The 15649-nt window shown below is 33.3% G+C and overlaps 1 long non-coding RNA gene across 1 annotated transcript; it reads left to right on the top strand.

Annotated features, from left to right (window-relative positions):
- Window positions 1-6981: 6981 nt before the first annotated feature.
- On the top strand, window positions 6982-9331 carry LOC141700223 (uncharacterized). The gene is made up of 3 exons (XR_012566249.1): window positions 6982-7318; window positions 8309-8378; window positions 9239-9331. It is a non-coding gene; the product is annotated as an uncharacterized LOC141700223 (long non-coding RNA).
- The last annotated feature ends 6318 nt before the right edge of the window (window positions 9332-15649 follow it).

The raw sequence follows: 15649 nt of genomic DNA, 5'->3' as shown, positions 1-15649 counted from the left end.
TTCTTATTATCAGTAGATAATAAGTCTGTGAAAGACCTTTTATGAAGTTTAAATGGTTCAATTGTCTCACTAAAGTTCTGAGGTGCATTAGAACAACAAAAACTGTATATAAGTTGACGGAATCTAGCAAAATAAACTGTGTTGCTATCTTCTTTCATCCTATCACCTATAAAACCTAGCACAACACTAGAATAATCAAAATGAGTGTGATTAATAAGAGCATACCCAATTTGCTAGCTCAGGATTGGTATAGCATCAAAGTTTGAACACTTGTTGGCCAAAGCTTTTATAATACAGTCAAAGAAAAAACTCCACTCCCTTATGATGTGGGGTCTCTTCAATTGTCCCAGCTTTGCCAAATACTTTTCATAGCCTAGATTTGCCATCATTTGTTGAAGAGCTGGCTCCTCAACTGATGAATTGAAGGTGCAATCTTCTGGAAAATGTAGTGCTTGGCGAACAGTTGACAAGGTCACCACATGCTCATCCTCCTATGTTGTAAAGAAAATACTTGGGGACCCATCATTTCCACCATCATCATAAATACTAGTCCTCCAAAATTCCAGTATTTGCTTGCCTGAGAGAACCTGGGGTTGGGTCAGTGCATAGCCTACTTCACTTTGAGCAAGAAAGTCTTGAACAAAATGAAGTTCTGAAGGAGCCTCATCCTTAGAAAGGATAGCCATGTAGTTATTAGGAATAAAATTGGCTTCATCATAGATTAGATCTTTGGGTGCCATTTCTGTAAAGAAATAAGTGAGAAACTGTGTGTTCGCAAGGTGTTTGTTAAAATGCATGTAAGAAAGTCCGTCAGAAAATAGAGAGTAAAAGAGAGAGAGAAAGTAAAATAATTAAGAGATAAAGTAAGAGAGAAAGTAAAATATTTGGGTAATCCTTTGTCTCTAATATATATACTCTTTCCAGTCAAAGGCTCTTTGGAAGTAAAATAGACACTTTACACCTGTCATCCAGTAAATAGTCAAAGCAGTAGTTAGTGGGCACGGGAAATAAGCAGTAATTATTGCTCACATGTTGTTACCTAAACAAACATGTAACCCATAAACCAAATGATTATCACTGTTTTTATCTCACTTAATTATTTTCTGACAAAATATAACCGTTACAGTAAACACTAAAAATAAGCCAAGTAATTAAATAATGCCACGTAAGCATCAGAGTTTCCATCAGTATTTGTATCAGAACTTGACTATTATCAGAATTTAACGGTCATCAGAACATGGCTTCTGTACTCAAAAAGTGAAAGTTTGTTTCTGTGATTCTTCACACAAATACTAACTGGTTTCTTCAGAGTTTAATCATCAGAACTTTTATCAGAACTTGTCCTTAGAATTTATACAAATAATACTTAACTGTTTGTCAAAAACAACTTAATTACCACAGTAATTTTCGTCATTCATATGGAGTGAGAGTGTGTGTATTTGCAAATGATCAGAAAATGATTAAAGTCTGATAAACTTAAGTATATCTTAGAAATAAGACATAACTAAGAAAAGTGCTTAAAATCTGTCTTTAATTTTGAAGTCTAATATAGAATAAATTTATGCAAGAGTCCACCTCAACTGTTTGTGCTCATTTTATGCATCTTTTGACATTCTTTTTATAGTGGCTTCTCAATGTGAATGAGTTACAACTGCGATAAGAATTTATGCTGTTATCAGAATATTTCTCCAGTAATCAGAGAATGTGAAAAGTCACCAATTTTTTTTTGCTTTTCTAATGTATATAACTTAATACTAGCAATGTACTTGGGTCTTCCCTTTAACATATATTACTCTAGATCTCAAAAGAGTACCTGATTTCAATTGTTTGTTCTTTTCTTTTCTTCAGATAAGTGAGGCTTATCAAGCATGTAGTTCATCCTTAATATTTACTGACATCAGAATTTGACAGATGAGAAGCAAGAACCTAGTTTGTGACATAGTAATAAGATACACAAAGTAAATTTGACTAAGCTCAAAATCATAATTTGCTTGTGTTTGAGATTTCCACATAAACAACTAATTCAAACATGGGATATATAATATGTTAAAGACTACTAGGTCAGCATCTAACAATTATTCCTCATTGGATTGAATAGTCATAAAACATTCAAAAAACTTTCAGAGTTTATAGAATCAGATCAGATAACAATCAGTATTTAATATGTTTCTATTTTAAGCACAGATTACATAGAGATAAGACAATCTGTAAACACTGATCATAAAGTCTGATGCATGAGAACAAAAACTAAGCAGATTTTGAGAAAGAACCTGAAACCATTCCAAGTTCATTTACCAGTCTTGTAAAAGTAGCTTCACATAGTGGTTTTGTGAAGGTATCTGCTAGTTGTTGATCTGTTGGGATAAAATGCAATTCCACTGTACCTTCCATCACATGCTCCCTTATAAAATGGTACCTAATACTGATGTGCTTTGTCATTAAGTTTTGAACTGGATTACCTGTCATAGAAATAGCACTTTGATTATCACAGTAAATGGGTATTTTAGAAAATTCTAACCCATAGTCCAGTAGCTGATTCTTCATCCAAAGAATCTGTGCAAAACAACTTCCTACAGCAATATATTCTACTTTTGCAGTTGATGTGGAAATTGATTTTTGTTTCTTGCTAAACCAAGAAACCAATCTGCCTTCAAGAAATTGGCAGCTTCCACAAGTGCTTTTCCTGTCTATTTTGCATCCTGTAAAATCTGCATCTACGTAACCTATTAGATTAAAATCTGATTCCCTAGGATACCATAATTCTAGATCAGTTGTACCCTTGAGGTACTTGAAAATTCTTTTCACAACTATTAGATGAGGTTTTCTTGGATCAGCCTAAAATCTTGCACAAAGACATGTAACATACATGATATCCGGTCTATTTGCAGTTAAATAGAGTAAAGAGCCAATGATACCTCTATAGTTAGTAATATCTATTGATGCTCCAGTATCTTTATCTAACTTTGTTGCAGTGGCCATGGAAGTTGATGTAGTAGAACTGTCTTGCATTCCAAATTTCTTGAGTAAATTTCTGGTGTACTTGGATTGACTGAAAAAATTACCTTTTTTAGTTTGCTTGACTTGAAGTCCTGGAAAATAGCTCAATTCTCCCATCATACTCATTTGATATCTTGACTGCATTATCTTGGAAAATCTTTCACAAAGTTTTGTATTTGTAGAGCCAAAGATGATATCATCAACATATATATGTACCAAAAATAAGTCCTTTCCATGCTTGAGTAGAATAAAGTCTTGTCAATTGTGCCTCTGTTAAATCCACTTTCTAGAAGAAATTGAGCTAAAGTCTCATACCATGCTCTTAAAGCTTGCTTAAGGCCATAAAGTGCTTTATTAAGTCTGTAGACATGATTAATAAATTTTAGATCTACAAATCCTGGAGGTTGTTCAACATATACCTCTTCTTCCAATTCTCCATTGAGAAAAGCACTTTTCACATCCATTTGAAAGACTTTAAACTTCTTGTGAGCAGCATAAGCCAAAAAGATTCTTATGGCTTCCAATCTAGTAACTGGTGTAAATGTCTCATCATAGTCAATACCATCCTGTTGAGAGTAACCTTTAGCAACCAACCTTGCTTTGTTTCTTGTAATTATGCCATCACTGTCAGTTTTGTTTCTGAACACCCATTTTGTACAAACAATTGCTTTGTTCTTTGGTCTTGCCACTAGGGTCCATACTTTATTTCTTTCAAATTCATTTAACACTTTCTACTCTTCCTGCTTTGCTTGCACCCAATCAGCATCTTGAAGAGCTTCTTCCACTTTCTTTGGTTCAGTCTGAGATTGAAAGGAATGGTAGAGACATTCATTTAATGGTGTTGTTCTAGTTCTGACACCTGCTTCAGGACCTCCAATTATTAAGTTAGGTGTGTGTGCTTTAGTCCACTTCCTTGCAGATGAAAGTTGATCTCTAGAACTAGATCCTCCCCCATGATCCATGCTGTCTCCATCAGCATTTTCTGATGCTCCCCCTGTAGTTATGCTCTCTGAGACTTCAAAATTTGAGTTGGATCCTTCAGGAATTGAAGAATCAGAGTTTCCAGAATTATCAGAATTTGGCTAATCAGCCTTTGATGAATCAGAACTTGAAGAGCCAGTGATAGGTTCTGATACTTTTTGAGAGTCTTGAGATGTGGTATTTTCATCAGCTTGCTCCCCCTGAACAGGTGCACTTTCCTTTGGAGTAGTTACCACAGTTTCAATGACATCAGAATTTAACCCGTCAGAACTTACAGGATCAGGATTTAGGTCATCAGAACTTACAAAATCAGGATTTAAATCTTCATTTTTAAATCTCAGCTGATCATGGTCATTGAAATCTTCAAGTCCAGTAATCTTCTTATCATCAAAAGATACATTGATATATTCCATGACAACCCTTGTGCTTCAATTGTAGACTCTGAAGGCTTTTTTGGAAAGTGGATATCCAACAAAAATTTCTTCATCAGCTTTTAGATCAAATTTTGATAGCTGTTCAGGATGAGTCTTAAGAACAAAACACTTGCATCCAAATACATGAAAATATTTCAGATTTGGCTTCTTTTTCTTCATAATCTCATATGGTGTTTTCCCATGCTTGTTTATGAGTGTAGCATTCTGTGTAAAACAAGCAGTCTGCACAGCATTAGCCAAAAAGTAGGTTGGTAGCTTTGCTTCATCAAGCATTGTTCGTGCAGCTTCAATAAGAGTCCTTTTCTTTCTTTTGATAACTCCATTCCGCTGTGGAGTTCCAGGTGCAGAAAATTCCTACTTTATTCCATGCTCTTTGTAGAACTCTTCCATGATTAAATTCTTGAACTCAATGCCATTATCACTCATTATTATTTTAACAGAATCTTTGACCAACTTATCCAGTTGTCTAACATGATTAGTTAGAGTAGATGCAGTTTCATTCTTCTTGTGCAAGAAATATACACATGTGTATCTTGTGAACTCATCCACTATAACCATAACATACTTCTTCCTTGCAATAGACATGACATTGACTGGACCAAATAGATCAACATGCAATAAGTGATAAGGCTCAAAAATTGAGGATTCAATTTTGCTCTTGAATGAAGATTTACTTTGTTTTCCCTTTTGACATGAATCACAAAGGCCATCAGGAGCAAATACTGATTGTGGCAGTCCTCTCACTAGATCTTTTTTTATTAGCTCATTTATGTTGTTGAAATTTAAATGAGAGAGTCTCTTGTGCCAATTCCAGCTTTCTTCAATTGATGCTCTGCTTAACAGACAGGTTGCAGAACCATCAGAGTTTGTTGAAAATCTGGCTTCTTAAATGTTACCATATCTGTAACCTTTCAGAACCACTTTGCCTGTAGAATTACTTACAACTTCATAGTGTTCTTCAAAAAAATCCACATGATAACCTCTGTCACAGATTTGACTCACACTTAGCAGATTGTGTTTAATTCCAGAGACAAGAGCTACTGTTTCAATGATGACATTTCCAAGATTGATATTTCCATATCCCAGAGTTTTTCCCATGTTGCCATCTCCATAAGAAACTCTCGGGCCAGCTTTCTCCACAAAGTCTGATAGCAGGGCTTTATTTCCAGTCATATGTCCTGAACATCCACTATCCAGAACTAGGATGTTTTTCCTGTTGCCTTGCAATCACAAAGACCACTAATGGTTAGTTTTAAGGACCAAGACTTGCTTGGATCCTTTGGCCTTTTTAAGTTTGTTAGCATTTATAGCGGATTTAATTTTAGAGTTTATGCTAACGTGCTATTTATCAGACTTTATATGAGACTTTGCATCAGACTTTACACTAGAAGGAATTACACTAACTTTCTTTAAAGAATGTTTTATTTGATAATAATCATAGTACAAACTATGATATTCCTTATAAGTATAAAGGGAATGCCATAAACTACCACAATAAAAACAAGGATTTTGTGGTTTAAACCTATCAGACTGACTCTTAACTCCTGATCTAGGAGGTAAAGAGTTTATATCTTTATTTTTCCAACAAAAAGAAAAAAGATAGTTAGAGTTTCCACAATTATAACATTTCTTTCTATGAACATTAGGAACAGGCATATAATTATTGCTTTTATTTACACCTTCCTTTCCATTCCTATTTTTCCTAGCTTCCTTTACCTTGTTCATATTTCTAGTCTCTTTCAGCTTATGCTTAAGCTACTTCTTTGTCATCAAACCTATGTTTACTAAAGTTGGTTTGTCCTGTTTTAATTTGTCAGAAGTTAACTTTTCTTTGATTTCAATCTTAGAATCCTTCATCTTTTCAGAATCAGATATTACAGTTTTTGCTACAAACTTAACAGGATTGACTTAAGGCATTTCAGCTTTCTTGGTAAAGTTTGATTTAGATGACACAGTTTCATTTTCTTCTTTATCATCTTCATAACCTAAGCCCTCTTTCCAGTTTCCACTACTTACACTACGCCATAAGTGGGCTACTATAATGCAAGTGTTACAAGGAGTGTTACATTAGTTAAGAGATTTTTGGCCTATTGTAACACCTCTTTTGCAGTGTTACAATAGCTATAAAGCTAGTGTTGCAAAAAATTTCCGGTGTTGCGAAAAATTTCCGGTGTTGCATAACATGTAACACCAACAACTGATGTTACAATAGATACTTTTTAAATTTTTAGAAATATTAAATTAAAAATATTATCATAAATTAGTATTAAATTATATTCAAATTTACTAGTGAATGATCAATTTAACAAAAAATATGATTTAAATCTAGAATTTCATATACATAAATTCAAAGTTTTTTTTTATTTTCCTATTTATCTGAAATTACTTATATTTTTTTTATTTAATAAATAATATTTTAATAAGTAAAATTAAAAACTAAAATAAAATAATTAAAAAATGATAAAATTTTACTTGGTGAAATATTGGGCGGCATTTTTCCCACCCAAATAAATGATTGAGTTAAAACAAACTCAGACCTCAAGACTATTTCTCCCTGACATTCTTTCTCGCTCACACCGCTCTCTCTCAAACCTCACCGACCACTGCATGACGCCTCTCTACAATCATATCGCACTGACTCTACAACCTCGTTATATGTTTAAGATCTCAATTAAGTCAAGGGATGGGGCTGGTTTTTTGAAATTAGGGATTTGAATTTGAGTTCAAAATATGGGGTTCTTCATTTTTGAATTTAATTAGGGCTCATATTTACTTGAACTTCAACTAATCGTTCTTTATTTATGTGTGCAGGACTTCTTCGGGTCTTTGAATTTATAATAGAAAGTGATGAAGTTGAAAGAGTCACCTCATTCCAACATCAATTCGACAAACAAATTGCTTTTCAGGTACTCTTTCTCTCTTCTATATTGTTTTCTGGCAAGAGATATAGGGGGGGAGAGAGGGGGAGATGGAGAAGGAGAGGAGAGGGAGAGCGAGGGAGAGAGAGAGAGAGAGAAAGAGAGAGGGAGAGGAAAGCGAGGGAGAGAAGGAGAGAGAGAAGGAGAGAGTGAGAGGGATGGTGAGAGAGGAGAGCGAGGGAGAGAAGGAGAGAGAGGGAAATTGAGAGAGATTATGCATACAAATATACACGTACCAGAGGACTCGTTAGAGAGTGAATTATTGTTAATTTATTAAAAGGTATGTTTCTCTGTCGTTTATGATTGTTAATTGTCTCGTGTTCTGTATATATTTGTGTATTATATGTCTACATGAGATGAATGTGAATTTAGCTGATATGTATATGAATTGAATATGAAATTAGTTGATACATTTATGAATGCGATGAAAATAAAATTAGCTGGTATCTATATGAGTTGGATTTGAATGTAGGCATTTAATTAGCCGGAAAAGTGATATATTCATTTACATATATGAGTTGAACAGAAAGCTAGCTGATAAGACTATGTACTGTTGTACACTACACATATTTACATTATGTATATATTGTAGCAGTACACTCACCATAGAGCTGATTAATTAACTTTAATTCTTTAAATAAAATAGATTTTTCAATTGTTTTGTGGATGTTCTCAGTATGTACAGGTATATAATGAGATGAATGTGAATTATGCTGATATGTTTAAGGTTCCGCAAGGTAATATTGATCAGTTTCTTATAAAAGTAGCACTAACGGATGAATTTAGATATGTTCTTTTTATTTGGTTGATCCTGATTGGTTGATTTGTTTAGCTGCGTAACATGAATTTCTGGATAATTTGATAGAGCATCTGCAATCTATACATGGTCAAAGTTTAAGGGTCTAACCATCAGAATGTTGATTTGTAAGTTATAAGTTACTTCAAAGATGCTTATACATTAGTTCCTGATAATTTTAGGCTTTACAAAAATGTCAGCAGATTTAGCTGAGGTCGCAGTTGCTCACTGCCGGTTAATTGTATTTTCCAAGTAAGCTTCTTATACTCATTTTCAGCTCAGTGAGGCTGCTAATTACTCTTCAGTTTTTAAAATACATCTAGACTGCTCTAAATTGTCCCATCTAAAAAATAGGTTTATACCTAATTTGTTTAAATATTACACATGCAGCATCTATTATCTAATTCGACACCCCCTCAAGATTCATCGCATGCAGTGAATTATAAATGATATTGTTATCATATTTTAGCGAATACAAGGGCTATCACGCAAAATCATGATTCATATATACATTTACTAATATATACTCTTGTATATCATAAACTTAAATATACTAAGGTTTTTTTCTGCAGGTTCATTGATTCATCCATTGCTATAAAAAACTTCTACTGAAATATTGACCTAAATAGGCACATAATTAGACTGTGAACTGATACCAAGATTCTTGAATTCTTAGTGAGTTTTTATTTACACATATTTCCACTTTTCAACATAGGTACATGATTACCTGTCGTGATCTTTGATAGTTAAGGCTTGTAAAGATGAAATTATGTGATACATTTGTTCTGGACTCCTCACAACGGATTAAACTGTGATGTCCAGGCCATGACAGTGCTTGTAGCCTTTTTTACTTCTAATGTCGTGAGCTATATTTGATATCAAGTTTCAAGTACATTCTTTTCTCAAACTGAAAAAGATTGTTATGTAATGAAACTTTGTAATATTTAGCAACTAAGATTGCTAGGCAAGTTGTATATTATTACTGTTTAACATGAGAAGACAAGTTTAAATCGATATATCTAAAATAAATCAGATTTCCCCAAGTTGTATATTATTTTTTTTTCATGATACATCTGTCATAAGATTTTCAATTCTGAAACTTCTAAAACCAGGTTTATCGGATTTTATATACAAATTCTAGAATGGTCTTTTGGTACTTGGATCAGGGGGTGTTCAAAAGCTGTGGATGTGGGATTCTGATGAACAAAATCCAAGTGGAAAAGGTATTAAAAGATTTACAAGAATGACTTATACTCAGTGTCTGCTAGGCTACAGGGTATGTTTAGATACGCAGTAGTTACTCTGTTTAGATATGTTTAGATAGACTATTAATGTGTTGATTAGCATATATTGTTTGTAAGATGAGTAGAAGTTGTAATGAACGATTTAGTTAATGTATATACAATATTGAGACTAATGAGGTAATATTTGTAATTTGTCTCATCAAAATTGATTTTAATAGTACTGTGTTGACTTGCATAGGTAAAATATGTACTGAATATCATGATTTCTTCAGGAGCTGATGCTCATGTAAGTTACAGATTTCTGTATTTACTCATAAGGATGTGAGTGCGTGTTAGCATCAATTTAAAACAAAAGCAACGGAAACTTGACAGTGGAGGAAAATCTTTGGTTTAGTGCAAGATGCAGGTATGTCACCCAATGCTGTTCGTGCCAAATCGTGCTTCGTGGTGTATCTTAATTTTTATTTTGATAACATCTTTAACTGTTTTTATGCACGTGGTAATCTAATACTGTAGTTTACTCTTGTGCATATGTATATTACCTGTTAGTTTGCCAAAGGCATAAAAGGTTTTAGTTGCTGAAAGAGTTATTGTATCTTTGGGGCTATCAAATGTGAGGGGTTCCATTGTTGGGATAGTGGAGAAGCAAGGAATCTCTAGGGGCAGAGAAAATGAGTAAATGTTGGGCTGGAAATGGTTATAGAACTTTCTCTATTGATCTTATATGAGCCTACTTCTGGCTTGGATAGTTCATCTTCTAGTCTACTACTGAAAGCACTTCGCCGTGAAGCTGCTGAAGGAGTAAATGTATATATGGTTGTACACCAACCAAGGTAATTACTACTTCAAAATTTTCCAAAAGCATTGCTTTTGATAGGATTCTGTTGACATGCGAGTTCATGTCATGTAGTCTTCAAACAATGAATAATGTTCTGGTACTTACTTTTTGCTAAGCTAATTACTATTTCATATGCTTCAGCTACACCTTGTACAAGATGTTTGATGATTTAGTACTTTTATCAAAAGGTGGTCTTACTGCATATCATGGGCCAGTGAAGAAGGTAGATGAGTACTTTGTTGGGCTTGTACTTGTACTTGTCAGATATGTATATGAAGCATTGATAGTTGGGAAAAATGAAAATCTTTCCTGTTACAACAACCAACTGGTCATTTTCCTACTGATGATGCACGAGTACAGTTTCATTCTAATCATGACCGGGTCAGTCGATACAAGTACATTAATTCAGGAAGTAGATTTGATATAAGGTCTCACTGGGAGAAAACGCTTCTAATGAATGAAATCATGACCGGTTCAGTGTATACGAGGTCAGTAGTCTCAAAGATGACATCGGATTTTTTAGAGGATAGTGGGTGGTACAAAGCTAATTATAGTATGGCTGATCATCTTGAATCGAGCCACAACCCAAGTATAATTTTTGTGACCTCTCCTTGCAATAACGGAGCATATTACTATAATTGGACGCAGTTATCAGGATGTACATACAGTAGGAAGGTTGAGGGGAATGAACTAATTGCCAAACTTAGAGTTAATTATGTAATTTCTTTTATTATACTTGTGATAACAACTTTGTTGTTTTCAATACTTTTTAAATGTTACATATGCCTATTATAGTGTAATGTATATTTTAATTTAGTGTTATATTACAAATTCTACTATTACTTAATTCAAAAGATTTGTGTTACAATTGACAGAACAGACTGTTACAACAAATTATATGGGACCCACAGGTGGTCCCACTTATGCAATCTTGATCAAGTTATTGTATCACTCATTTTGTGTTACATTTGGGCCTGTTGGTGTTACAGTATGTGCCTATTGTAATGTTTTCCTCTTTGTTACAATATATCAGTGCAGTGTTACATTAGGGTATCTATTGTAATGCTCGTATATGTAACGCCCCCTGGTGTTACAATAGACCCATTGTAACGCTTTTAAGGCCTATTGTAACACCATTTAGGCATTACAATAGCCCACTTATGGTGTAGTGTTAATATATTCTGAGTTGTTCTGCCAGAGTTATTCCAAGTCCTGATGATTTCTCTTTTCTTTTCTAAATCAGATTTAAGAGATTTATTCAGTTTTAGCACTTCATCTCTAACATACAAAGCCTCATCTCTTTTCTTCTAAGTTTGATGAAATATAACTAACTCATTTTCTATGTAGTCATTTCTATTTCTAAGAGCAAGACTTTCAGATGTTAATCTTTCATTTGTTAAAGTATAAACTCTAAAACTAATGAACATGGTTTTAAGATATAATCCCACCTCAGTAATATCATCTCTAAGAAAAGCAAGAGTGGTTTCAGGTACCTTCAATTCAGCAGCATTAGAACTGCTATCAGCATTTGCCATCGAGGCATAGTTCTCCTCATCTTCAGAATCTGAAGTGTCTACCCAGTTTTTCTTCTTTATGATAAGTGCCTGGCCTTTATCACCTTTTCCTTTCTTGCAGTTAGGAGAGATGTGGCCTCTTTTACCACAATTGTAGCATTTGACATTTGAGTTGTCTCCTCAATCAGACTTTCCTTTTTTGCCTTCAGACTTTCTGAACCCTTTCTTTTCAGAACATCCATCTTTCCTAGAAAACTTCATGCCCTTTCTGAATTTCTTGTAGGTTATCTTTGTGATACCCTTCACCATAAGAGCACACAGCTGCATCATCTCTGCATCAACATCCACTTCAGATAACAGTTTCTGAATTATTATCATCAGAAACTGATGATTCTGAATCAGACTTTGTGATGAGAGCTTTTCCTTTGCCCCCTTTGAGACAACCACTTTAGGAGATTCCTCCTCACCTTTAATAGCAACTTTCTTTGACTTTCTTCCATGCCTTTTGCTCCTTTGATCCATCTCAAGTTCATGAGTTTTGAGCATACTGTAAATTTCATCAAGAGTAGTTTCAGTAAGGTCATAGTTGTCTCTTATGGTAGTAGACTTCAAATCCCAATTTTCAGGAAGAGCTAAAAGGAATTTTAGATTTGAATCTTCAAGATCATATTCCTTATCCATCAGTGACAGATCATTCAAGAGTTTGGCAAATCTTTCATATATATCAGTTAATGACTCATCAGATTTTGAGTCAAAGTGCTCATACTCCTGTGTGAGTATTATCTTCATGTTCTTTTTGATGGCTTCAGTTCCCTGACAACTTGTCTCCAAAGCATCCCATATCTCCTTTGCAGTCTTGCATCCAATTGCCCTGTTTGATATGACATTGTCAATTGCACTATACAGCAAATGCCTTACCCTTGCATCCTTGGTAATAGATGAGATGCCTTCAGCTGTGTAATCACCTTTCTCCCTTGGTATAACCTTTGCTGGTTGATCAGCAACTGCAACTGAGAGCTTGGTAGGCATATATGGTCCATCATTAATTCTATCAAGATATTCTGGATCTATGGCTTCCAGAAATATAGCCATCTTTACCTTCCATATAGGATACTCAGATGCTCTCAGTATGGGAACCCTAATAGTTTCATATCGATTGTGGGTTTGATTGTTTTGAGTGTCTTGAGTTTTGGTGGGCTTGGTTGGAGTTTGTGTTTCGTCAGACATGATTGTAAATCGGATCTTACTGTTTGTATATCAACAGAGTAGCTCTGATACCACTTGTTAGGTCACACAATGCTATAGAACGGGGTTGAATATAGTGTTTATACAATCAAATCGATTTATCAACACAAGTATATAACAATAATTAAGTATATTCAATATAATAAACTTTGTTACAATAGAATAGTTGTTCTCTCTCAGTGATGAACAATATCACTAAGAGCTGCTAGGGTTACAATGAATAATATTCTCTCGTGAATGATAACACATATAGTGTAAACCCTAAGCTGTGTTTATATAGTACACAGTTACAAGATCTCTTCTAATTGATATGGAATATAATTTTGTCTCCTAAAATATATCAATCAGATATTATCTTCTACAAGTCTTTTAGTCCTCTAACTCTCCATGCATATCTTCTACTATTTTAGTCACGATCCTTTCCTGTAAACCAAATGATTTCCTTATCTGAAGTATCCGCACTTAAGTCATGAAATAAATTCTGACGGCCTTAAGTTCTGATATAAATTCTGACTTCAGTAAGTTTTGATTTCCAGTAGGTCCTGATATTAAGTTCTGAAACTAAACACAACAGATTAGACATGACATCTCAAATATATCTAACAAACAACTATTGTCAACCTTGTTGCTATGAAATATTCAATTTTCTAGCTCTAATCGCAGGTTTGATTTTAGAATACTTCTTTCTCTCCCTCTCCTCTTTCTCTCTCTACAGGATCGAGTGTGTGTATAGTGACGAGTGTGTGTATCGTGTGTATATATACTTTATTCAAGCATTATAGAATAGATTTTTAATTTTGTAAAACTAGTCTTCAAGTTTATTGTAATTAAATAATGCCACTAAATAGTTGATTATATCCTGGTTGTTAAAAAAATGGACCGTTAACATGATTATTCTGCATAATTTTTTATATAAAAAGATCTTCATAGAGTGCGTTTCTCACGACTCGCGCCACTGGCATGATCTATGTTGCCTTACTGTTTATTCGCTTCACCAAATTCACATGGCAATCAAACAAACCCTCCAGTTATTAGATCATTTGCCCTTCTTTTTAATTCATTCAACAACCTTAATGAGGGGTCCAAGAAAAATTGACTTACAACTCCGCTTTTTTTAAGTCCATCAATTATTCTATCAATCTATTAAATATAAATTATTAAATATAAATTGATTTGCAAAGGACTTTGTTTTCTCTTTCATGTGATAATTTTCCACCTTCTTTTTTAGTGATTTTATGTTTTATATTAAAATATCAAATTTAAAATAAAAATAATTCAACCATTTTTATTATAAAAGTGAAGTAACATTTTCAACGACATAATATTTCAGTACGTGATATTGAATAAATATTCAAGTATATATTAAATCACTAAAACAAACGTATAAACATACAACTATCACACCATAAACAAAAATATTACACAATATTAAATGAGAACTAAACTATTAATATTATATCCATTATATTTATAATAAGCTTATAACCGGTGTGACGGTACTTGCCTCTTTTGAACTAACCCTAATAAACTTTATGCATTATATTTGTATGTTTATTATGCCCATATGTATTTTTTAAACTCATCATATCTCATAATTTGGTCCAGAAGTGGATATTTTATTTAGAATAAAATTGTGTTATATACTATATATTATATTTGGTCTAATCCAAACCTAAAAAAAAGTTCAGTAAAAAAACTTAATAGAGAGTTATAGAACTAGATTTCAAAATATATAATGAACTTTTTTTTGTTATGGAGGTTCAAATCTTGTTTTTTGATACTTGAAAATCAGTGGAGAGCTGGCAAATACTTCATCACACTACGATTGGATTTTTAATATTAAAATTTTAACTTTTAATTTTAAAGTCCATTTAACGGCCCCAAATATTTTCACCCAAGGTCTACGAATTCTCATAAACGACCTAGGCCCGGTCTATAACTATGAGTAGGGTTGTAAATCAACCAAATTGTAGAGAACATAAGTCTTGACCATTCAATTATTAGCTTGAAAATGTATTAAAGCCAAACTCTATCTTTTATTGAGTCAAATTTTTTGTTCATTTATCGACTAATTAATAAAAAAGATATCTGCGAACATGTTCTTGAACATCTCACGAATTATCATTCAATGAAAAACTCATGAATATTGTTCAAGAAATTTTGATTCTAAACAACTTAGTTTACAAACTCGTTCTCACACTTAGTCTCACTTATTTCTTTTTAATATAAATATAAAATATAAAATAAAACTTTTAAAAAATTTACAATAAAATGAATAAGTTTGATGATTTAGCATTCTTATTGTAAATAATATGGAGAAAATAATTTTTTAATCACTCAACTATTTATTTTTTAAAAAACCTACCACCTAGATCACATTTTTATTTTTTTGTCACTAACATTACTTTTGTTTTGAATTCTACCCCATTTCTTTAATTTTGACTTCTTTTCGTTAAAACAACCGAAAGCGAAGAAAGTGATGCCGGAATCTGGGAAGCCCAGAAAGCGGCACCGTCCAAACCAATTTATGATCAAATCGGCTCTATTTTATATGATTTTTCAGTGTAAATCACTCTATAAAAATTGATCAATTCATATCTAGTAACAACAATTATAACCAAAGTGCTTCTCGATTATTCCGTCGAGTTCCAGTAAAAAATTCCGATGACTTTAAAATTCGAT

The sequence above is a fragment of the Apium graveolens genome, unplaced genomic scaffold (genome assembly GCF_009905375.1).
Source record: "Apium graveolens cultivar Ventura unplaced genomic scaffold, ASM990537v1 ctg1929, whole genome shotgun sequence".
NCBI lineage: Eukaryota > Viridiplantae > Streptophyta > Magnoliopsida > Apiales > Apiaceae > Apium > Apium graveolens.
This window is presented reverse-complemented; position numbering and strand designations above follow the sequence as displayed.